This window comes from Aquarana catesbeiana, linkage group LG03 (assembly GCF_042186555.1).
Source record: "Aquarana catesbeiana isolate 2022-GZ linkage group LG03, ASM4218655v1, whole genome shotgun sequence".
Taxonomy (NCBI): domain Eukaryota; kingdom Metazoa; phylum Chordata; class Amphibia; order Anura; family Ranidae; genus Aquarana; species Aquarana catesbeiana.
In genome coordinates this window covers 153,503,003-153,526,695 of record NC_133326.1, presented here as the reverse complement: position 1 = coordinate 153,526,695, position 23,693 = coordinate 153,503,003, and the positions used below count along the sequence as shown (strand labels likewise).

Genomic DNA, 23,693 nt, shown 5'->3' with positions numbered 1-23,693 from the left:
AATAAGCTCATCAGTGTGCAACTTTTTTGTTCACTGTCCAGTCACAGACTGGGGAAGAGACAAGACCTGTAAGTGTAGTTTAAAGTAGAAGTTAAGTCCACTTTTTAACTTGTACCTACAGGTAAACTATAATAAGGCTTACCTGTAGGTACAGTGAATATGGCCTAAACTTACACTGTTTAGGAGATATTCACACAGCATGCAGCCGGTGATGTCACCGGCGCATGCGCTCTGAAGGGACAGTATGCCCATGTCGTACCTTCGGAGCACTGTGCAGGTGATGTCATCTTGGCCCTGGCTGTATTCCGCAAACCCAGAAGGAAGACAGGGTAAAGATGGAAGCCCGGGGAAGCCGTGACAGTGCTGTGCTGGATCGCTCCATGTCCAGATAAGTTTGTCATATTGTGCTCATATGCTGTGCATTCTAGTACAATATGACTTAAACCTGCAGGGGGCACATTTTTTTTTACTTTTCAGGAAGTTTACTACTGCTTTTAACTACTGCAGGGAAGTATTAGGTGTCCTGCCCTGCCAGACAGGGATGCACTGTGTAATAGAGCTGTGTACATTTCAGAACTGGATGGACAGAAATACAAACCATTTGTTAGGTAAAACCACTCTGTTATATGTATTTCATTAAACTGTTTGCCTGGAGTTTCCTTCCACCTATCTCCTTACATATAATCTTTTTTTTTCCATCCTTTCACATTTTTCATGAAGACAAACATACCATTCACTCTCTGTCTGGTCTCTAGAGCAATCTTTGTTTTTAGCGTTTTCCTTGCACAGTTTATATTGTATGGGGTTATAGCACTCCTGTACAATCGACATCCTGTGAATGCTAATCATACACTTACAATAGGGAAGGTAAAGTCAGAACATAACAGCACTGTTATTGTCATTCTTTGTACTTGTATATGAAGCAGTTACAATTAGGATGTTTACATTTTTACCTACGCACAGGTCTGGTACAAGGGGTGGGCAGGAGGGATGACTGCCCTGGGCACTGTGGTATCATGTGAGGTGTGGGGATCCTGCATGGAGATGGGGGGGAGGATTTGTGTTGGGAGGGGGAATTTGGGGGAAAGCAGGGGGTAAGAATTGTTTTAGGAGGGGAAATCTGGGGTATGTGCTAGGAATGGTGATTTGTGTTGGGAAGGTGGGATGGGGAGGAGGATTTGTGCTAGGAGGAGGGATTTGGGGGCTTGTGCTAGAGGAGGTCATTTGGCGGTTGGGGGGGGGGGGGGGATTTGTGCAAGTAGGGATGATTGTGGGGAATTTATGCTAGGATGGGAAAATGGGGGGGGGGGGGGGTTGTGCTAGGAGGGGGGATGGGGGGATTTGTGCTGGAAGGGGGGCTTTGGAGTGGGGGGAGAAGATTTGTGCTTGGAGGGGAAATTTGAGGGGTAGAGTATTTGTGCTAGGAGCAGTGATTTTTTTTGGGAAGAGGATTTGAACTGTTAGGGGGAATGGGGGGGGGGGGGCAAAGATTTCTGCTGGGAGGGGAAATTTCTGCAGGGGAGCAGATTTGTACTGGGAGGAGGGGGAATTTATGCTTGGGGGTAACATACCTCCCATCTTTTTGAGATGGGAACAAGGGACACCTATTAGCAAAAGTATGTAGGCATAGGACGCACCTCCTGTCACGCCCCCTTAAGGGAGAATCATGCAAAAAAAATTAGTTAAACCTACAAATGCTTTTTTGCACTACTGTTTCTTTATAATGGCTTTGAAGTTTACAAATGCAGCAATTTAGCACTGGGAAACACTTTTTGAAAGATAAAAAGTATATTTTATATACAACGTTATAGATCAGACCAAAATGAGGGACAAATAAGATGGAAAGAGGGAAGGGGGGACTTTTCCCGAATCAGGGACAGTTGGGAGCTATGGGGTAAGCGTGCAAATTAGTGCTCAATTTTTTTGGGAGGGTGGGGAGGGGATTTTTTCTGACACATAATGCTCATACATCTTGGGGGGGGGGGGGGGGCGGACATGTTCACCCTGGGCTCTAAATGACCTTATCATACGCACCACAATGGAAATCAAACGGCACCAACCTTACTGAATATTATAATGCTGTCTCTTCCTGCCACAAGCAATGGTGTCCATTGGGATTAACAAAAAATCCTGCAGACAGATACGGATTAATTGAAAAAAAAAAAAAACAGTGTTTGTCGGTTGTTTAAAAAAATTAGGAAGAGAAGGAAACATTCAAGTTGTTGTCTTTCATTTTCCCTGTGTGTGTAGCACTAATCCATAGTCCAGTATTCCACTGTACGTAAAAGTCAAGGAGTTGTGTTAGTCCTCTTTATCACATACAGGATACTATGGCAGTTCAGCACTACTTAGCTGCAGTGAAGTTCATCTATTCTATGTTTCCTATTGTATTTTCTACATTTCAATCCACATACACATTTCAAACACACAGACAAGAATATAAAGACGTACCATCAATCATTGTTTTTATCATTGACCTGTCCATTGAATTAACACAATAGATACCTGTGATAGCTGAAGAATCTTGTTGCTGGTTTAGCACAAGGCATTACCTCTATACAGGCGTATTCACCTATTAGTTAATCCTGTTAACCTTCACTGTTTAAAGTGACAATAAACTCTGTTTAAAAAAAAATCTATTCTATTCAAGTATTCATTCTAATAAACTCATATATATATATATATATATATATATATATATATATATACATATATATATATATATATATACACATATATATATCTATATCTATATATCTATAGATATAGATATAGATAGATAGATAGATAGATAGATAGATAGATAGATAGATAGATAGATAGATAGATAGATAGATCTATATCTATCTATCTATCTATCTATCTATCTATCTATCTATCTATCTATCTATCTATCTATCTATCTATATCTATATATATATATAGATCTATAGATCTATATAGATCTATAGATCTATAGATCTATATATATATATATATATATATATATATATATATATATATATATATATATATATATATATATATATATATATATATATATATCTATCTATCTATAGATAGATAGATATATATATCTATATATCTATCTATCTATAGATATATATACACACAGTATATAAATATCTCAAAAATACCTTCTATTGCTCTTAGCCTCTCCTGGATCTCCATCTTTTTTTTTTGCTGCTGTGATCCAACTCCCTGTTAGAGGGTGGCTATATTCATTCTCCATGGTCCCATTGTATATAGGAACTTAACCACCCTCTCTTTCTTGCTCCCAAGATGGACTAAGGACTATGGACTATGGAATTTGTAGTGTGCATAGAGCAGTGCACATGAACGCAACTAGTGTTCACTGTCCATTTCGTAGTGGGGGGGGGGAGAATAGGTTCAGTAGATTCTAGATGATGTTACAAGGAGGCAGAAAAACATGGTAAGAATTATTTCATGAAAAATAGATAAGTCGTAGATGTGTATGGATGATTTTTGAAGAATATGGATGTAATTTAGTGTTGTGTCATTATGTCAAAGCTTGTATGCATAATTTGACAGCGGTATTCCTAAGAGTTTTTTCAACCACTTACTGACCGTGCTATAGCAACATGATGGCTACAGCATGGTCACCCTGTTCTGAGAGGGCGTCATAAGACGTCATCCTGTGATTGTGACCACTGCAGAGTGGGTGGTGTGCTCTGTGATTGTTGTGTCCTCCAGACACAGCTGATCACAGATCAGGGTAAAGAGCCAATCAGCAGCTCTTTTCCATGTAATCCGCTGTGTCCAATCACAACTGATCATGATGTAAACACACATGTCAGTTATCGGCATTACTATCCTCACGCTGTGACAGCATGAGGAGAGGAGAGAGCCGGTAACAAGCTAGAGTGAAAGGGAACATCTGCACTGATAATTAGGGCACTGATCACCAGTGTCCTGATTATCAGTGCAGTCCCAACAGTGTCCATCAGTGCTGCCTATCAGTGTTGCAAATCAGTGCCAAGCAGTGTCCATCAGTGCTGCCAGTCAGTGCCACCTATCAGTGACCATCAGTACCACCTAGCAGTGCCACCTATCAGTGCCCATAAGTGCCGCTTATAAGTGCAGTGCTGCAAATCAGTGCCAAGCATTGCCCATCAGTGCTGCCAATCAGTGCCACCTATCAGTGACCATCAGTGCCGCCTAGCAGTGCTACCTATCAGTGACCATCAGTGCCGCCTAGCAGTGCCACCTATCAGTGTCCATAAGTGCCGCTTATAAGTGCCCATCAGTGCTGCCTAGCAGTGCTTTTCAGTGTTGCCTATTAGTGCCCATCAATGCCACCAATCAGTGCCCATCAGTGCCTCCTTATCAGTGCCCACCAGTGTCGCCTCATCAGTGCCCATCAGTGCAGACTATCAGTGCCCATCAGTGCTGCCTCATCAGTGCCCATCAGTGCAGTGTACCAGTACCCATTAGTGCTGCCTATTAGTGCCCATCAGTGCTGCCTATCAGTGCCCATCAGTGCAGACTCATCAGCGCACATCAAAAAATTCTGTCTTTTTTAATTTGTTTAGCAAACAATAAAAAACCCAGAGGTAATTAACCACTTGCCGACCGCTGCATGGCGAAATACGTTGGCACAATGGCAGCGGTGGGCAAATGGGCGTACCTGTACGTCCCCTTTAATTGGCGGGGTTAGTGGTGTCCGCCGTCTCCCAGCAATCGTGTCATCATGTCATGGAGCCGCAGAACGGGGAAGTGCCTATGTAAACAAGGCATTTCCCCATTCTGCCTTGTGTCATGACAAAGATCACTGCTCCCTGTCATCGGGAGCGGTGATCGCTGTCATGTGAGTTGTAGCCCCCCCCACAGTTAGAAACACTCCCTAGGACACACTTAACCCCTTCATCGCCCCCTAGTGGTTAACCCCTTCCCTGCCAGTGTCATTTACACAGTAATCAGTGTATTTTTATAGCACTGATCACTGTATAAATGACAATGGTCCCAAAAATGTGTCAAAAGTGTCCGATGTGTCCGCCATAATGTCGCAGTCACGATAAAAATTGCAGATTGTCGCCATTACTAATAAAAAATAATTAATGATAAAAATCCCATAAAACTATCCCCTATTTTGTAGACGCTATAACTTTTACGCAAACCAATCAATATACGCTTAGTGTGTGTTTTTTTTTTTTTTTTTTACTAAAAATATGTAGAAGAATACATATCGGCCTAAACTGAGGAAAATTTTTTTTTTATATACTGTATTTTGTTTTAGCTGCCTCGGAGGGGACAGGGAGGGGGGAGCATGACGAACACTGTCAGATTACATAAAGTGAGAATCTCCTGTTTACTTGGCGGCCTCTGTAATAGGAACTCCCGTCTCCTGGGCCTCCATTGGACCACTGTTCTGTCTATAATAGGAGATTCTCACTGTATGTAATCTGTATGTAATCTGTATGTAATCTGTCGGCGCTCGTCCCGCCCCCCTCCCTGTTCCCTCTGGGCTGCAGATGGGCATCGATCAGGCTGCACTGATGGCAATGGTGAGGCTGCTGCATTGATGGCAATGGTGAGGCTGCATTGATGTGGACTGATGAGGCTGCATTGATGGCACTTGTGAGGCTGCAGATGGGCATTGATCAGGCTGCATTGATGGCAATGGTGAGGCTGCAGATGGGCACTGATCCTTATTTTGCTTCAAAGTTCCTTATTTTTTTCCTGAAACTTCCCTCTTAAAATGAATGTGCGTGTTATACGCCTGTGCGTGTTATATGCCGATAAATACGGGTATATATTTTTGGGGGATATTTATTATAGCATAGCAAAAAGTAAAAAATATAGCATAGTTTTGGGTGCTACTTCGCACGATTGCGCAATTGTCAGTTAAAGCGACGCAGTGCTGAATCGCAAAAAGTGTTCTGGTCAGGAAGGGGGTAAAATCTTCCGGGGCTGAAGTGGTTAAATACCACCAAAAGAAAACTCTACAGTAAAACCTTGGTTTGCGAGCATAATTCGTTCCATAAACATGCTTGTAATCCAAAGCACTTGTATATCAAAGCATTTTTTTTACAGGGTATAAAAGAGAAGAAAGGCACATCTAAGTGTAGCAATAAGTTGCTAAATGTTGTACCTTCATTAAATGTAACCATATTGCTACACTTAGAGGCTCCTCTCTTCTTTTTTATACTCAGATATGACATGACGCTACTCTTATATCAAGACATCGCTTGTATATCAAGGCAAAATTTATTAAAACAATTTGCTTGTCTTGCAAAACACTCTCAAACCAAGTTACTCGCAAACCAAGTTTTTACTGTATTTGTGTGAAAAGAATGAAAAGGGGGCACAATATGGGCCCATTTGGGTGAGAGTGTGGCCATCCCACCCCTGGTGTAGTTAGTTAGTGAAGCTAAATAGGATGAAAGGTACAGGTAGGATACTGCCCCTTTAAGGATAAGGAAAGCAGATTGCTGGCAGGATCCAATAAGAATTCAGGGAAGGTTCTGGAATACTGAAGAGGCTATATAAGGGGGTTATGCATAAGAATTCCCCCTCTTCCGGGAAACCAGCTGAGAAGACAGGAGCCCTGAGAAGAATGTAGTCCCTTATCAGGCAGCTCTTAGAGAAAGCAGGCGGTGAAGGAGGAGAGGTTTTGCTTCGCCGCTGCCTGGAGTTCATGGACAGTAATGAGGAGCAGCCGGGCAGTAGTGGAGCAGCTGTTTTAGCCATGAAAGAAAGGAGGGAGCAGCTCAGGAGTCCGAGGCTGAGAGGAGCAGCGCTGGCACAGCATGAAAGAGCCAGGAGAAGAGCGCCGCCGGAGCGGAGCCGTCAGGATGCGGGAACAGCCGAAGAGAATAGAGAGCCGAGCGCAGCCGAAGCACAGGTCGGTGGTGTCGCAAGCCGCAGCCGCCGTGCTGAGAAGAAGAGGCGGACTTTTTCCCCGTCGCCGGCGTTAAGAAGAGGACAGAGGGACCACAAGAGTCAGCAAGCCAGTGCAGCAAAAAGGGGGCGGATGCTCGCCCAGCGCTATACAGGTCAGCATGAGGTAGCATCTTTCCAGCATGACACTCCTCAGATAGAGGTGTCTCGCGGTGTGCAGGTTGGGCAAGAACTACAAGTCCCAGACCCCATGGTGCTGCTGGAGGAGAGTCAGCAAGCAGTAGTTCAGCCTCCAGCAGCGGGTGAGTTATCACAACTAAACGTTTTATCTGATTTGGTGGGGTCTTTGTCTTCTTTAATACAGTCTCTTTCTAGTATGGCTGTCCCTGCTGTTTCTTCTAATGTACCTGCACTACTTCCTGCTATTTCTATTACAGCTCCAGCTGTTGTTTTGAATACACAAGGAATTCAAAGTGCTTCCCTCATTCCTGAGTCATTAACCCCAGCTACGCCTGTCAGTGCACCTGTGCCTGAAACTTGCATGAAAGATGCTATGCCCTGTGAAGTCTCCCCACTAGGTTTCCATTTGAATCTAACGGTTAAAGAAAAATATGGAAAGGGGAATTTATAGATATACTGTCACTTTTACCTTTACATAAAGAATTTATGGGTAGGAATGACAGAAAGGGAGATGAGGAGGATAGGCATAGACCTATACCACGGTCTTTTAATAATTGGCTTCAGGCTTTTTGCATATATGCTGGAGGACTGGCTGAAAAACACTCAGGGATGTGTGGGGGTCTTTTTCAGCATGTGGACCACATTCTTGAGACATATAAGAATTTTGGTGGGCTGGGGTGGTTCTATTATGACGAATCTTTTAGACAAAAATTGTCCATTCACCCTACGCTAAGCTGGGGAATGAAAGATGTAGGACTGTGGCTTAATCTGATATTGCCACAGAAGCAGTTAGCAGTAAAGCCGCCCACAGTTAATGCTCCACATGCAACGTTTAGAAAAGGCTGCTGTTTTGCCTTTAATGAAGGTCAATGCCGTTGGAATGCATCATGCAAGTATAGGCATGAATGCGCTGTGTGTGCGGGAGCACATCCGGCGGCGAAATGTTTCAAGAAACAAGGGACTGTGGGAACCAGCCAAGCGCAAAAAGATATTTTTTCCAAAAGCCTGCACGCCTGTGAGGCTGGAAAGAATGCGCCTGTGGTTGGGCATTTACCCAGACAGGGAGAAGGCGGGTTTTCTTCTTGAAGGTTTTGCAGAAGGTTTCCCATTACCTGTCTTCTCAGGAGAGGGGTGTAAAGTGGTTGGGAATCTAAAGTCTGTGGAATTATTTCCTCACATTGTGAGAGATAAGTTGTTAAAGGAGTTGGCGGAAGGTAGGATTGAAGGACCATTTGCGGATCCGCCTTTTCAAAATTTTTGGATCTCCCCTTTGGGTGTAGTCCCAAAAAGGGAGCCGAATGAGTTCCATATTATCCATCATTTATCCTTCCCAAAGGGTAGTTCTTTGAATGATGAGATAGATGAGGATTTGTGCTCGGTCTCCTATGCAACTTTTGAAGATGCATTAAGTAAGATCCGATCATGTGGCGAGGGGGCATTGTTAGCCAAAGCCGATGTGAAGTCGGCTTTCAGGTTACTGCCTATTTCCCCACCAGCGTTTAATTCGCTAGGTTTTTATTTTGATGTTTTTTTCTTTTTCGACAAGTGTTTCCCTATGGGATGCTCTTTGTCCTGTTCATATTTTGAGGTGTTTGCCACTTTTTTACAGTGGGTGCTTTGTTTACAAAATGGTTCAGATAGTGTAATTCACTATCTGGATGATATCTTGTTTATAGGTCCACATGATTCTTCGCTATGCCTTGACTTGTTGAATAACTTTATGGCCATGTCTCAGTATTTCGGTGTCCCGCTAGCGGCAGAAAAGACGTGTTTGCCTGCTACGTCATTAGAATTTTTAGGGATTCAAATAGACACTTGTGCCATGGAGTTTCGGCTGCCGGACGCAAAGCTTATTAAGTTGAGGTTGTTGTTGTCTCTGGTAATTAAAAAGATGAAAATTCGGGTAAAAGAGATGCAGTTTCCTTTAGGTTCCTTGGCCTTTACATATCGGATTATGTCGGTTGGCAGAATTTTTTCTCGGCGGCTTTATTTGTCTATCGCTGGGAAAAAATCGCCTTTTGCCCATATTAGAATCACCAGTTCTCTTAAGGAGGACGTTTTGGTTTGGGACAAATTTCTTGTCAGTTACAATGGGAGGTCCCTTTTCCAGTCTGAATTTATTTGTGCGCAGGATTTTCATTTTTTCACAGATGCGGCAGGATCAAAAGGCTTTGGTGCGGTTTGGCAGTCGCATTGGTGGTGCGCACCATGGCCAGAATCATGGGTCCAGAATCAGGCTACAAAAAATGTAGTTTTATTGGAGTTATTCCCTATCTTGGTGGCGTTAGTTATATGGGGGCCACAGTTTGCGAATAGAAGAATTATGGTGGAAACGGATAACAAGGGTGTGTTGTACACAGTAAATTGCTTGTCGTCTAGCTCGTTTTGGGTCATCAAGGTGTTAAGGTGTTTTGTTATGCTTGCAATTTAATATTTGGCTTAAGGCCAAATATACACCGGGGATTTTGAATAATATTGCTGACTCGTTATCTCGGTTTCAGATGGACCGTTTTCGGCGTTTGTTACCAGAGGCGGACGAGTTTGGCATTCCATGCCCGCAACATCTGTGGGCAGTGATCTAATGGTGGCGGTTGCAATTAAAGGTTCTGTCGCTCCAAAAACATGGTATAGTTACATGGCAGCCTGGAAAAGTTGGGTGTCATTTGCCAAGAGTAAAGGTTTTAGTTATAATATCCCTTCTGAGACCACAATTTTGGCTTTCTTAGCGTCTTTAATGCAGCAGCAGTTTTCTAGTCATTATGTCATGAAAACTCTTGCTGGCATTTCCTTTTTCTTTAAGTTACGGGGGTTGCTGCCTTGTTCTGGTTATTTCTCAGTTAAACAGGCTCTAAAGGGATATAAGAGAAGATCGTTAATCCCTGATAGTAGAAGACCGACATCGGTGGAGTTACTTGGGGGGTCTGTGTGAAGCAACTAAGCGAGTGTGCTTCTCAGAGTACGAAGCCTTGCTTTTCAATACAGCCTTTTCTTTTGCATTTTTCGGTGCTTTCCGTATTTCGGAACTGGTACCTGCAAATAAGAAGGTATTGTTGGGCATTTTGTATGAACAGGTGGTAATTGACCAATTTGGAGTGCATATTTGGTTGCAGCATTCAAAAATGGATCAGGCCGGCAGAGGCTGTTTGGTCAATCTACAGGCTCAAGAAAACGGGCTAGTTTGCCCAGTGGCTTTGGTTCAGCGATTCCTGGGAGTTAGGCCTCCAGTTGGGGGGCTATTCTTTATTCATGTCAATTCAGAGCCCCTTACTAAATATGAATTTGATTCAGTGCTCCGAAAATGTTTAAATCATCTGGGTTTACAGAATTTTAGATTCTCCTCTCACTCCTTTTGGATAGGCGCAGCATCAGAGGCAGCCCATAAGGGGTTATCAGAAACGGCCATTAAGGAGATGGGGAGGTGGAAGTTGAAATGTTTAAAATTATATGTTAGACCTAACCTGTTCATTTAATCCCTAGGTATACAGCACACGGTATGGATCATAGGACACTCGTTTATATACTGGGCACGTAAGAGAGCAGAGCACCGCTGTTACTCAGCTAATTTGTCCTTACAGCCTAAGCAGTTTAAGCTATTTTGGAAAGGAATAAGAGGCCTGCAGTGGTATCAATTATTTTTTCATTTATCCAGATTGTACCAAGTTTGGCCCCCTCCTTCTATTTTGTTAATACACTTGGGTGGAAATGATTTAGGGAATATTAGAACACTGGACTTGCTGGCCATGATCAAGCGAGACCTCCATCGTTTTCATTTGTCTTCTGAGGGTACTACTATAATATTTTCAGAAGTGGTTCCTCGTCTCTCCTGGTTGTCCTCTGATCAGAGGAGGGCTATGGAGAAGATGAGGAAGAGGCTAAATAGGGTAATGGAGAAGTTCATGCCCTCGATAGGAGGCTTGTCTTATCGACACATAGATCTTGAAGGTGGCATTCCGGGCTTGTACAGGCAGGATGGTGTTCACCTTTCGGATGTGGGTCTCGATATTTTTAATATAGGCTTGCAGTGTGGCATTGCGGTTGGGGTGTGCCGGACTTGATACTCAAGTCCGGCTGGTGAGGACTGGTTATTGATATTATATTGTGGATGGCTGCTCGAGTTCTGATAACTGAGCAGATAATAATAAAATAATATTGGTTGATCAATGATGTTATTGTTTGTTAATAACAGAGTAATAAATATTTCTGTGTTTAAACCAATAAAGGTGCCGCGGCCATATTTTTGCCATAATTCAATGTTTGGTGTTGTTTATTATAATGGGTTTAGATTGTAGTGGGGTGGTGTGGCCTACAGTCTCATGAAAAGGGGGCACAATATGGGCCCACTTGAGTGAGAGTGTGGCCATCCCACCCCTGGTGTAGTTAGTTAGTGAAGCTAAATAGGATGAAAGGTACAGGTAGGATACTGCCCCTTTAAGGATAAGGAAAGCAGATTGCTGGCAGGATCCAATAAGAATTCAGGGAAGGTTCTGGAATACTGAAGAGGCTATATAAAGGGGTTATGCATAAGAATTCCCCCTCTTCCGGGAAACCAGCTGAGAAAACAGGAGCCCCCTCCCGCCTGCCCTTGTCGCGGGCACTTTTATGTGGTAGGGTCACCCTGGAAGTCAGGGGGGACTGGTTATTGATATTATATTGTGGATGGCTGCTCGAGTTCTGATAACTGAGCAGATAATAATAAAATAATATTGGTTGATCAATGATGTTATTGTTTGTTAATAAAAGAGTAATAAATATTTATGTGTTTAAACCAATAAAGGTGCCGCGGCCATATTTTTGCCATAATTCAATGTTTGGTGTTGTTTATTATGATGGTTTAATGGGTTTAGATTGTAGTGGGGTGGTGTGGCCTACAGTCTCATGATAAAAATGTAGTTTTGCTAAGTCAGGTATACTGCTTTTTTTTTGCAAAACAAATTGTTTTAAATGTCTTCATTTTAAATCTTAGCATGAATCCTCCTTGTATGTTTTGCACCTACCAATTGTCAAATTGCAACATCTCATACTGACACTGTTAAAGTACTAAAGGTCTTGTGTGGGCAGAAAATAAAAACACATTCAGAGATATAGGAAGTATAGGGTCTTTCTTTTGGGGTCCCTGCTACTCATTCTTGTTTACACTGATGTATTTAAGTGTTGATGGGTAGAGTTTCTGGGTTAGTTATGGTTGGGTTGGGTTGGGATGGCAGGACAAGATAAGGATAAACTCTCCTCACAAGAATGCACATCTAGAACCATCATATGAGTGATAGTGAGTGCTGGGTTGTGTGCTTCCCTTCGGGGAGCATTAGATCTGCTCCCTAGTGGAGATTAGGAGAGAAATAAAACTGGTACCCTTCATAGGGTGAAGCATGTATCTGCCAGAGATACATGCCAGAACCTGTGTTCACTTGATGTTAAAGTTATGGTGACATAAGAAGAAAAATGCTTGTGTCTGCTACTGAATTTTGCAATGTTTACTTCAGGTAAAGATTTCGCCTTCCTTTAAGAATGGCATCCTGTCTGGAGATTCACTTATTCACTTGGCCAAATTCTCTTGGTTGAAGGTTCAGTGTGGGAATCAAATTGACATCGGTAGAGAGTGCTTGGCTCTGTTTTGGCCCTAGCTAATCTGACTCTGCCAAGCTGGATCCCACCCAATATTTCTGAGGAAATAAATATATTGTGGGTAATGATCTTCACACCCACTGGTGCCCATCCAGTTAATAGGAGACTTGGTAAAATTGGGCTGGAAGAGCTCCAATGGGATTGCCACAAACCTGCTGCAAAGTGCTAGGGTTTGCGCTCCCTCAAGTGGCCTGAGTGTAGAAAAGAGCTAGGTGTTCAGGTGAAGGATCTCAGAACTTATCTGAAGAGAAGAGGTATGTTGTGCCTCAAAGGGTTAACTACTCTCAGAGGGTACTCTGTGTTATACTGCTTCACAGAGAGGTACACCCCCATTACAAGAGGACTTCCATGGACAAGCCTAGACAAATTCCAGGAGGCAGGTAGCCATTGTGTCTTTGTCAACCTTATTGCCAAAGATGTGTGTCAGTTACAGAAACTTATTTTTACAGCATTTTCTTCACATCTGTCAATCACTGGCCCTACATCTTGTTATTTTTTTGCAATGGACAAGGATATGCTGTAACACATTCACTGAGAGAGAAAGTAAAAAGACATATCAACTTCTACACATAATTTAGGAGCTGCAAAAGTATATTCAGTATGGGATCCACTAACATGCATGGTTTAATTTACTAAAGGCAACTAGACCATTCATTTTGCAAGGAAAGTTGAATTTTCCCCAGAGCTTAGTAAAGTAGATGAAGCTCTGCTGACTTCCATCACCCAATTATATACAAGCAAAATGCTGTTTTTTGTGGTTGAGTATTCTTTACAAAGTGAAACTTCACCACATTCACTAAGCCCTAAGGGGAAAATTCCCTTGCAAAGTATACAGCCTACTTGCTTTTAGAAAATCAACCCTATTGTGTTTCTGCTTCTAGTAGAGGTCACTTCAGCAGACTGACTATTTCGCATTATCTTGACATTATCTTAAAACATATTAAATATTGTTTTCTTTTAATGCCAAGATCTGTATACATTGTGACTCCATTGTGACTCCTGGCATTGCCACGGCACTTGCTGAAACATCACATCCCATTTTATGATTCCCTATTCAGTCTTTTCTCAACTCATTAAAAGTTTGTGGGGCTTCACCATCCTGTACATTCAACAACTTTCGTTTCAAGACTTGAATAGCTTGCGTCTCAGTAATTAAAGGAACTGCTTCACAGCCCTGACTGTAAGCAAGTTTTTAAATGCTTACTCTTGCTTGTTAAATGGTACAATGTTGAATGTGTGTAATAATTTACAAATCCTTACTATATACCATGCTGCTGATGCTTTAAGAGATATTGTACTAGATAAAAAAAAGTAAATTAATTGCATGTACGTGGAACAATACATTGTAATGAAATTAATTTAAAGTATATACAATTTTGATCATTATAATTTTCACACCCCTCCATGTTGTGTAAACTATTTACCAGTGAAAGCAAATAAGCAGCAATCTTCAGAAACCTTCCACTAATTAATTTTCCTTCGTCTTTACCAAGGAAGCAAAGGCTTTATTGCTACGATCCATTATAATGTATTCCTTTTACAGCTGTAAGCTCTTGTGTTTGTTTTCAGCTTTTTGGTGTCCACGTATCATTTTCTATAATGTATGACACAATCTTATGAAACAGGTTCTTAGACCAAAAGCAGTTAGCATACATGTTGCATGTTTGGATATTGTACCTACTACATAGGAATGTTTGTACCCTATAAGTATCAGTCAGTCTAAAATTAGATATTACCTGATAATATGATAACAATGATACATTTAGCACTGTGCTTTAATCTCATCAATGCATAACAAGGCAATAATGGAATCCTTCAACATGTAAGTGTTTTTTGTTTCATTGATGTCATTAAATTGTAAGTTCTTCTGTGCAGTGCTCCTAACCCTGCTGTTTCATAAGCAATCTGTTATGGAATTGTTTCATGCTTTACTTTTAGGTTATTACTCAGTACAACACTGAGGAATATACTGGCACTATATAAATCAAAAAATAATGACAGATTTGAGATGATCTAACTGCAGGTATTGGTGACAAGACAGCACAAAATTGCCAATTTTGTGTTTGCATAATAAAAAAAGCATAAAACAATGTATACAATGCAATAATTTATGGCAGCCAATCAGAATTCCTGATTCTGAAACTACAGCAGTTTGCATGCTATCATTCTCCATTGCCCTGATTTATGTATGCATTCCAGGATCTCAATACCATTGAGAAAACTGAAATTTGATTGTAGCACTTGCTGGTGCTGTATGTGGCAGTCGCATTTTTGCTATAACAAATGTCCTGCTAGGATGTGAAAAAAATAAATACAACTATTTTTTTTTCTCTGAAATGCTGATTGTTTGTAGCTATTGTATGCTTGTCTCTGAAAGGTCAGACAGAAGTGTCTTATGTATTTGTCTGTATCTTTCTATTCTGTATTTCCATACATAAATATGTGTCTACAGGGACTTTCTAATTGCACACCATTAGAAGTGTTTCTACTCTAATAAATTCTGACCAATGACATATACGGCGTGGTGATATTAGCAGGCTGAAGATAGTTTCCATTCAGCCTCACAACTTCAGGTTGTCTACATTAGTGTTAACACTTCACTGGATTGTGTCTTTAGTACCTATCTTCTCATTAGCCTAGGCATTATGGTTTTTAGAAGGTGTATCTAAAAGTTAAATTCTATAGTGTTTAATCTAGTTACGTAGAAAGCTATGTGTTAGACTGTGTTTGAGTATATCAATTGTGCCTTTATATTAAATTGTAACACCTTATAGCATCCCATTCAAGAACACAGAATACACAGAATACATTTCAATATATATCTATATATAGATTTATAGATATATACATATAGATATCTATCTATATAGATAGATATATGAATAGATATATAGATAGATATATAAATAGAATAAATATATATCAGTCATTTTAAAAATATTTGTTCTGTAAAATATTTAAATCTTGCAATTCATCAACTTGGAATCCCTTTGGTTTCCAGTGTTAACAGCAGACAATTTAAGTTACAACTCCTTCCATTCCTTTGCTCCTTGTGCTTTTCACAAGTATACCACCTGACATCAGAATAATGTTATTAGCTGAATTCTGCTACTTTTACATTAGGTGGAACAAGTAGTTTGAAAGAAAAAACTATCTAAGATCATAAGTAGGAATAAACTGAAGGAAGAAGCAGTGCATGTCCTGTCCTAAATATCACATTGCCTGACTTGTAGTGGAAGTGTCAGTAGTACTATGTACTCACCTGAATGTGGCAGTGCTGATGAGTGACGCTCCCTTCTCTCTGCCTCTCAGGATAAAGAGATTCATCAGGCAGCTGCCTCTGACTTGAAAGTCTGCTCCCCCTCTCTCGTTCACTCTTCCCCCCTCCTCACTCTTAAGGAAGGGGCTCTGATATTTTCTCTATGGAAACGCTCCCCTCTCCTGTGTAGATAGAAAAGGAATGATAATAATGTCTTCAATAACTTATAGACAAAGACAAGATTTTATTATGGAATAGTAAGCAAATGTTACCCTTGTGGTCACTCCTTTATTTCATTCATTCATATAGTACTGGTATAATTTGTAGTGCTTCAATAAGCACTTTGAGCCATTAATTTTAGTCTCTTTATGAAGATATATAAAGGAACATACTTGAAATAATCTGTGCTATGATATAGTAATCATAATCAAAATACTTATCTGATATTGACAACAAACTAAAATGGTTATATGTTTATAGAATTGCTCTAAAATAGGCTAGGGAAAATTCAAAGGTCCGGTCAGTAATATTTTCTTCCAACTGAGGTCCGAATGTCATGACTCAGATCCTAGAATACACTATATTACCAAAAGTATTGCCTTTACACGCACATGAACTTTAATGGCATCCCAGTCTTAGTCCGTAGGGTTCAATATTGAGTTGGCCCAGCCTTTGCAGCTATAACAGGGTCAACTCTTCTGGGAAGGCTGTCCACAAGGTTTAGGATTGTGTCTATGCGAATGTTTGACCATTCTTCCACAAGTCTTTGCTCTAATTCATCCCAAAGGTGTTCTATCTGGTTGAGGTCAGGACACTGTGCAGGCAGGTCAAGTTACTTCACCCCTTCCTTTGTGCACTGGTCCAAATTCATTTGGTGGAGGGGGGATTATGGTGTGGGGTTGTTTTTCAGGGGCTACGCTGAGACCCATAGTTCCAGTGAAGGGAACTCCTAAGGCATCAGCATACCAAGACATTTTGAACAATTTCAGGCTCCTAACTTTGTGGGAACAGTTTGGGGATGACCCCTTCCTGTTCCAACATTACTGCGCAACAGTGCACAAAGCAAGGTCCATAAAGACATAGATGAGCGAGCTTGGGGTGAAGGAACTTGACTGGCCTGCACAGAGCTCTGACCTCAACCCAAGAGAATACCTTTTGGACGAATTAGAGCGGAGACTGCGAGCCAGCCCTTCTTCAGTGCCTGACCTCACAAATGCGCTTCTGGAAGAATGGTCAACAATTCCCATAGACACACTCCTAAACCTTATCGACAGCCTTCTCTGAAGAGTTGAAGCTGTAATAGCTGCAAAGTGTGGGCCAATTCAATATTGAACCCTACGTACTAAGACTGGGATGCCATTAAAGTTCATGTACGGGTAAAGGCAGGCATTCCCATACTTTTGGTAATATAGTGTATGTAGTCATTTTATGTCTATCAAAAAATAAGCAATCTACAATTTCCATAGCATTTCAGTAATATGTATTGCCAATTTTCAGAGCATCCTCTTACATCAGGTGTCCCCATCAGATTGCCCCGTTACATCTGGTGTCCCCATCAGATTGCCCCATTATATCAGGAGTCCCCATCAGATTGCCCCTTACATCAGGTGTTTCCATCAGAGTGCCCTCTTTACATCAGGTGTCCCCATCAGGGAGCCCCCTTACATCAGGTGTCCCCATCACAGAGCCCTCTTACATCAGTTGTCCCCATCAGAGAGCCCCCTTACATCAGGTGTCCCCATCAGAGAGCCCCGTTACATCACATGTCCTGATCAAAGTACCCCTTACATCTAGTGTCCCCATCAGATTGCCCGCTTACATCAGGTGTCCCATCGGATTGCCCCCTTACATCAGGTGTCCCCATCAGAGGGCCCCCTTCCAAAACATGTCCCCATTAGAGTGTCCCATTAAATTAGATGTCCCCATCGGAGTGCCCCATTAAATCAGGTGTCCCCATTGGATTGCCACCTTACATCAGCTGTCCCCATCGGATTGCCCCCTTATATCAGGTGTTCCCATTGAATTGCCTCTTACATCAGGTATCGCACTTAGAATGCCCTTTTTTCATTAGGTGTCCCCATCAGAGTACCAGTTTGCACAGTCATGGCAAACTGGATTTGTAGCGAGTTCAGCCAACTGTATTAGCTTCCAGTCCTGTAGCAGGAGAGTTTGTTAGAGTTCTATGTATAGTAATGATTGCAGTACACACATGCAAGAACTTCCTCTGTCGTGGAATCAAAGAGAGTCCTCTTTTATGATAAGCTGTATTTCTCTTACTATACTTATCAGTGGAACAGACAGAAGGGCTTTCTTTTTGTCAGTGCAGCATTATCTCTGATGGAACTTGTTATAGCTGGGGTATGGCTCTCTGTCCCAATTGAACAGCATATTCCTCTGACAAACAGAGTAAGAGATGTAAACTGAAAATCAGATTCCATTAAATAGTGCTTGGAATGGAGATTCCAATGAAAATGTCCCCTTCCTTTTTAATAACTTAATTGGCACAGCATATAGTCTTTAGTCCTGATGCTTTGCACAGTGCATATGCATTTCATTGCTTTTTTCCAGATAAATTGTTAACACATGCATGAAAAAAGCAACATTATTTGGATGTTTAATGCAGGCTAGCTTAGAGCTGTTTGCAAGAACCATCAGTAGATAGTTTCAGGGACAACGTTGGGCGCACCCCAATGTTTGCATGGTCATGTAACAGAATACTGTATTAGGATCCAAGTGCTAGTCACATGGTGGGAGTTCTTCTGTAGTTTTAGCAGGCACCACCAGATGTCACTTTTTACCCTGTTTTTTTTTTAATAACACTATAAAGTGGTACTGGAGTAGCTGGATTATGTCCTAGGCAAGGGGTGATAAATAGATAGATAGAGATACGTGTGCCCTGTATCCCTTCGGGAACAAGTGAATTGGCTTGAGGACAGCAGTCTATGAAAAAAGGGCACAGTTTGTTGCAGCAGCTTATTATTCATACCATTTTGAGCACCACAGCACCCTTCAAGAGGCAGCTGCCAGTGACGAAATAACACATAAGAAGAAGTGTCTCGTTGACATGGTCATTAAAGACTATCTGCATGCAAAGTGGGCTTACATTGCTGTTTCCCCTCCAATATGCTGGACTAGTCATCTAGTTCAGCTTTTTTCAACCAAGGTGCCCAGGCTATAGCATCCTAATGTCCTAGTGACAAAATAGATACATGCAGTATCACTGCTAGCACTGGACACTCAAAGAATGGACTCTAAATCTCTAATGGGGTGTTCTGGGTCCCTAGAGCAGCATCTCTCCCCACTACTCACCACATGTCATAAAAGTTAAACAGTAAACTTTAGGGCTCTTTCACAAACGGCAGATCCGCCCCTTTCATCCAATCCCATCCGATCCTCCAGACAGATGGAAAATAGGGTCACCATCCATCTGGATTTCATGGACAGAATTGGATCGGATAGCAGCGGGTGTCAATGGACATGTCACCGCTTACATACGCCGATACATAGAGGTGAATGGGACGTCCGATCAGGTCCGCCTGAAAAACTGACAGGTGGACCTGATCAAACAGCCCATGTGAAAGGGGCCTTAGAGATGAGGAAAGCTTCCCCCAACACATAAATATGTTAATTTTACACCTCTTGTAGAACTAGACCCATATTAAATGAATGTCCTGTACCTAATTAAAGTAAATGCCCTGCCTCCAATAGCTTTCTGGACATGCATTAAAGTGATAAAGAACATGCCGAACCAAAAGTCTCCAGGTCCTGATGGTTTGCCATCTGAGGTGTATAAACAATATGGGGAGGTGTTGGCCCTGGAACTTATGAAGACACTGATTTGGTCAGCTGCAGTCGGTAGATTGCCTTTGTCAATGTCTGAAGCTATCATTGTACTGATTCAGAAAGAGGAGAAAAATCAATTGGATACATCGTCATATAGACCAATCTCATTGCTGGGTACGAATGTCAAGATTCTAGCAAAAATCCTGGCTGCCAGGTTGAATAAATGTATATCTACTTTGATTCACCCGGATCAGTCTGGGTTTGTGCAGGACAGGTCTACCAGTAAAAACATAAGAAGGACTTATTTGAATCTCCAGACCCCGGTAGAGAATGCAGGTTCCAGGGTGGTCTTGTCCTTGGATATTGCTAAGGCATTTGACACCCTGGAATGGGGTTATTTATGGTGGGTACTGGGAAAATTTGGGTTCGGCCCCCTGTTCATTAAGTGGCTTAAGATATTATATCAGCACCCCAGTGCTAGATTAAAAATAAACAACACATACTCGGAACGGATCTCCCTTGAGAGGGGGACTAGGCAGGGGTGTCCCTTGTCGCCCCTGCTGTTTGCCCTGGCAATGGAGCCTTTCGCGGAGGTAATAAGAAAATCACCAGGTTTGCAGGGTTATAAAAGAAAAGGGGGTGAGGAAAGAATAGCGTTATATGCCGACGACGTACTGTTATTCTTGGGAGACATGGGGCCATCACTAGTAAAGGCAATGCAGTTGGTGGAAGGCTTTGAGAGGATATCGGGGCTAATAGTCAATTGGGAGAAATCTACACTTCTCCCATTTGACTCGACCACCGGTTCTCTCCCTCAGGGGATACCTCGTTTTAGGGTGGTGGAGAAATTTAAATATTTGGGTATAGTGTTAACCAATAACCCAACCCAATATATCAGAGACAATCTAGCCCCACTTTTAGAAAAGTTTAAAAGGAAGAAAGATATCTGGTGTCGGCTCCCTCTATCTATGGCAGGGCGCGTAAATTTGATCAAGATGATCTGGATGCCACAATTAATGTATATTTTACATAACTCACCGGTCTGGATTGGGAGGGACTGGTTTGTAAAAATAAATTCTATCTTTCGTGAGTTAATATGGAGGAAGGGTCAGGCCAGGATTAGTCTCCAGACCTTGCAGCGCCCTAATAGGGAGGGGGGATTGGCGGTGCCTCATCCATATAGGTATTTTTTGGCGGCCCAGTTGCAACATCTGGGGGGGGTGTGAACATGGGGGGGAGGTGAATTCCAGTGTAAAAATCATGTTATCAGGGAACCCGCATAAATCCCTGGTAGGGGCGTTGGAAGCCGGGTCATTAGGATGCTTATTTCCAACATATAAACTGCTTATAAAAGTTTGGCGGTTAGTGAAGATTGAAATGGGATATAAGGGGGTTACGGAGTTTTCACCTATATGGCAGAATGGGCAGCTACAAGAACTGCAGGCTATAGGAGTAAATAGGATGTGGGAAAGGGCGGGTATAAATAGGTTGATGCAAATATTTGATGGCAATATATTAAAGTCCTTTGCGGACCTGAAACGGGAGTTTGGGATTCCCAAGGAATCATTTTACTTTTATCTCCAGATCAGGCACGCATTAGACAAGCAATTTAAGATTAAAGCACTGGAATGGTGTAGTGCATCGCTGCTTAGTAAGGTGGTAAGGGTACCTAGCCTTAAGGGGCTAATATCGGGAATTTATGACCAACTAATGGCCAGGGCGATCAGTCTAGCCCCACTCTCGCGTGCAAGGGAGGGGTGGGGGACCGATGTGGGAGAGCTGAGTGATGATCAGTGGGAGAGAATATTGGAGCTTGGTCCATTGGTGTCCCTCTCTCCGTCGCAGCGGCCTTCACACCTCTTGCTTGTACACAGAGCCTACTATACCCCCAAGAGGCTGCATAGATTTGGTCGTAGACCAGACGATAAATGCCCCAGATGTCTAGAGACGGGCGATCTTATACATATAATGTGGAGATACCCGAAACTAGTCAGATACTGGACTGAGATCCTAAACATTATAGATGCTAGGTTTGGGATAAGATTGGAATACGAAGCTAAGGTTTGTGTACTGGGGCTAATTAGTAAGAATATTGGGGAGGGCCACATAGGAATAGCAATTGTACGTTGCTTATACCAGGCGAGGAAACTGATTGCGAAAGCATGGTTATCAGTAGTGCCTCCTACTCCTGAAGAATGGGTCAGTACAATGAACTCAGTAGTTGGAACAGAAAGGATAATCTATACCAGAAGGGGTAGTTATAGGAAGTTCACAAGGATTTGGGGTTTGTGGTGTCAGGGTATGAATAGGGAAATATAATTCCTTATTGAGGGTAGGAATATTAGTATCAGGGAATAGATATACGAGGGAACAAGTATTATGCACATTGTATCTAGTTGGGTAATAATTTTTGCTAAGCTTAAGTTATGGCTATTTTAATAGAAGCAACTGTTGGGGGGGAGGGAGGGGGAATAGGGAGATAGGGGTGGGGGGCGGGGGTAAAAGAAAAAGTAAGGGTAAGATAACTTGTTTTTGATTGTGTTATGGGAGAATATATAAAGGAATGTCTGTTCTTTGTTTTGCTACTGATTAAGTGATTGCAAAGGCTCCCTTTTTTTTTTTTTAAATAACAAACATGTTATACTTATCTCCTCTGTGTTGTGGTTTTGCACAGAGCAACCCGGTTCCTCCTCTTCCTGGGTCCCACTTTGCTGCTCCTAGTCCCTCCCTCCTTTGAGTGCCCCTCAGCCAGCAGCTTGTTACAGGTTGTCACCCAAGCGGAGTCAGAGCTCCTTGTATTCATTCAGACACGGAGCCCTGACCTGGCCCCCCCTCTCTCCCCTGATTGGCTGACTGACTTTGACAGCTGCGGGAGCCAATAGCGCCGCTGCTCTGTCTTAGCCAATCAGGAGGAGTGTACTGGATGGCTGAGGGGATCATGGACATTGCTGAAGAGAGAAGGAGGTGAGGTAGGTAATTGGGGGGTGCTTGGGAGGCTGTTACACACAGAAGGCTTTTTATCTTAATGGATAGAATGCATTAAGATAAAAAAAACTTCTGCCTTTACAACTCCTTTAAAAAAAGGTGTCCCCAAAAACTTTTTGGAAATGTTGGCAACTATGGGGGCCCCTGATGTAGGCAGGTATCGGCTTCAGTAAACAAGTGATTTATTCTGCTTGTACACTGAAGCCGGTACCTGCCTGGGTCAGAAGCCCCTCCCCTCTCCACTGTATAGACTCAGGAAGTAAACTGCTAGCTGGAGGAAGATCCCGAGGGTCGCAATGGGAGTAAAGGGACCTGGATGAGTGGCAAGGGCTGCGGGATGGGGTCAGGGGGGCCTTTCATGGTTTCAGCACCGGGGCCCTGAAGGTTCTAGTTACGCCTCTGGGTCACTGCATGGCTGTCATCCCAGAAGGAAGCCTCGTCTAAAAATGATGCACAAGAAAGCCAGCAAACAGTTTGCTGAAGACAAGCAGACCACAGGACAATGGAACCATGTCCTGTGGTCTGATGAGACCAAGATAAATTTATTTGGTTCATGTAAGGGTTAATTCTGCTCAGTTCCTGGACAGTCAATGGTAATTCTATTTCAGAGCTCTGGAAGCATCCAATGCACGCGATTTCAACAATCGTTTCAATGAATACTTAGTTTTAATAGTAGGATGGACCTTTATACAAAATAAAGACAAAGAAAAAGTTGCTCAACTTACAGAGAAGGGAGGGAGGAAGGCCAAAGTTCATCACATGACATAACATCTCAGACATAGTTAACTAGTATGCTGATGTTTTACTTTATCTGAAGACATAATTTCAAAACCAGTTCTTACCAGACCTTATCTATCCTGTGGCCATTGTGAAAAACAAGACCCTAAAATAAAGATATTTATCTGTCAGCTATTTTAAAGTTTTAGTCATGTTAACTCTTTCTCACCCTTCAATCCCCTCTTAAATCACAAAGTGATTTCACCATGGTCACTTATATATAAGT

General features: G+C 42.2%; 1 protein-coding gene across 2 annotated transcripts in view; it reads right to left on the bottom strand.

Annotated features, from left to right (window-relative positions):
• The window catches only part of UCN3 (urocortin 3), a 35,095-nt gene extending 18,993 nt beyond the window's left edge, over positions 1–16,102 (bottom strand). The window contains exon 1 of one of the 2 annotated variants that reach the window (XM_073624008.1): positions 15,926–16,102. The gene's annotated coding sequence lies outside the window, so the exon portion shown is untranslated. Of the gene's footprint in view, positions 1–2,060; positions 2,128–15,925 lie in introns of those variants that run through there. The other variant, XM_073624009.1, reaches the window with a different exon arrangement.
• Positions 16,103–23,693: the final 7,591 nt, after the last annotated feature.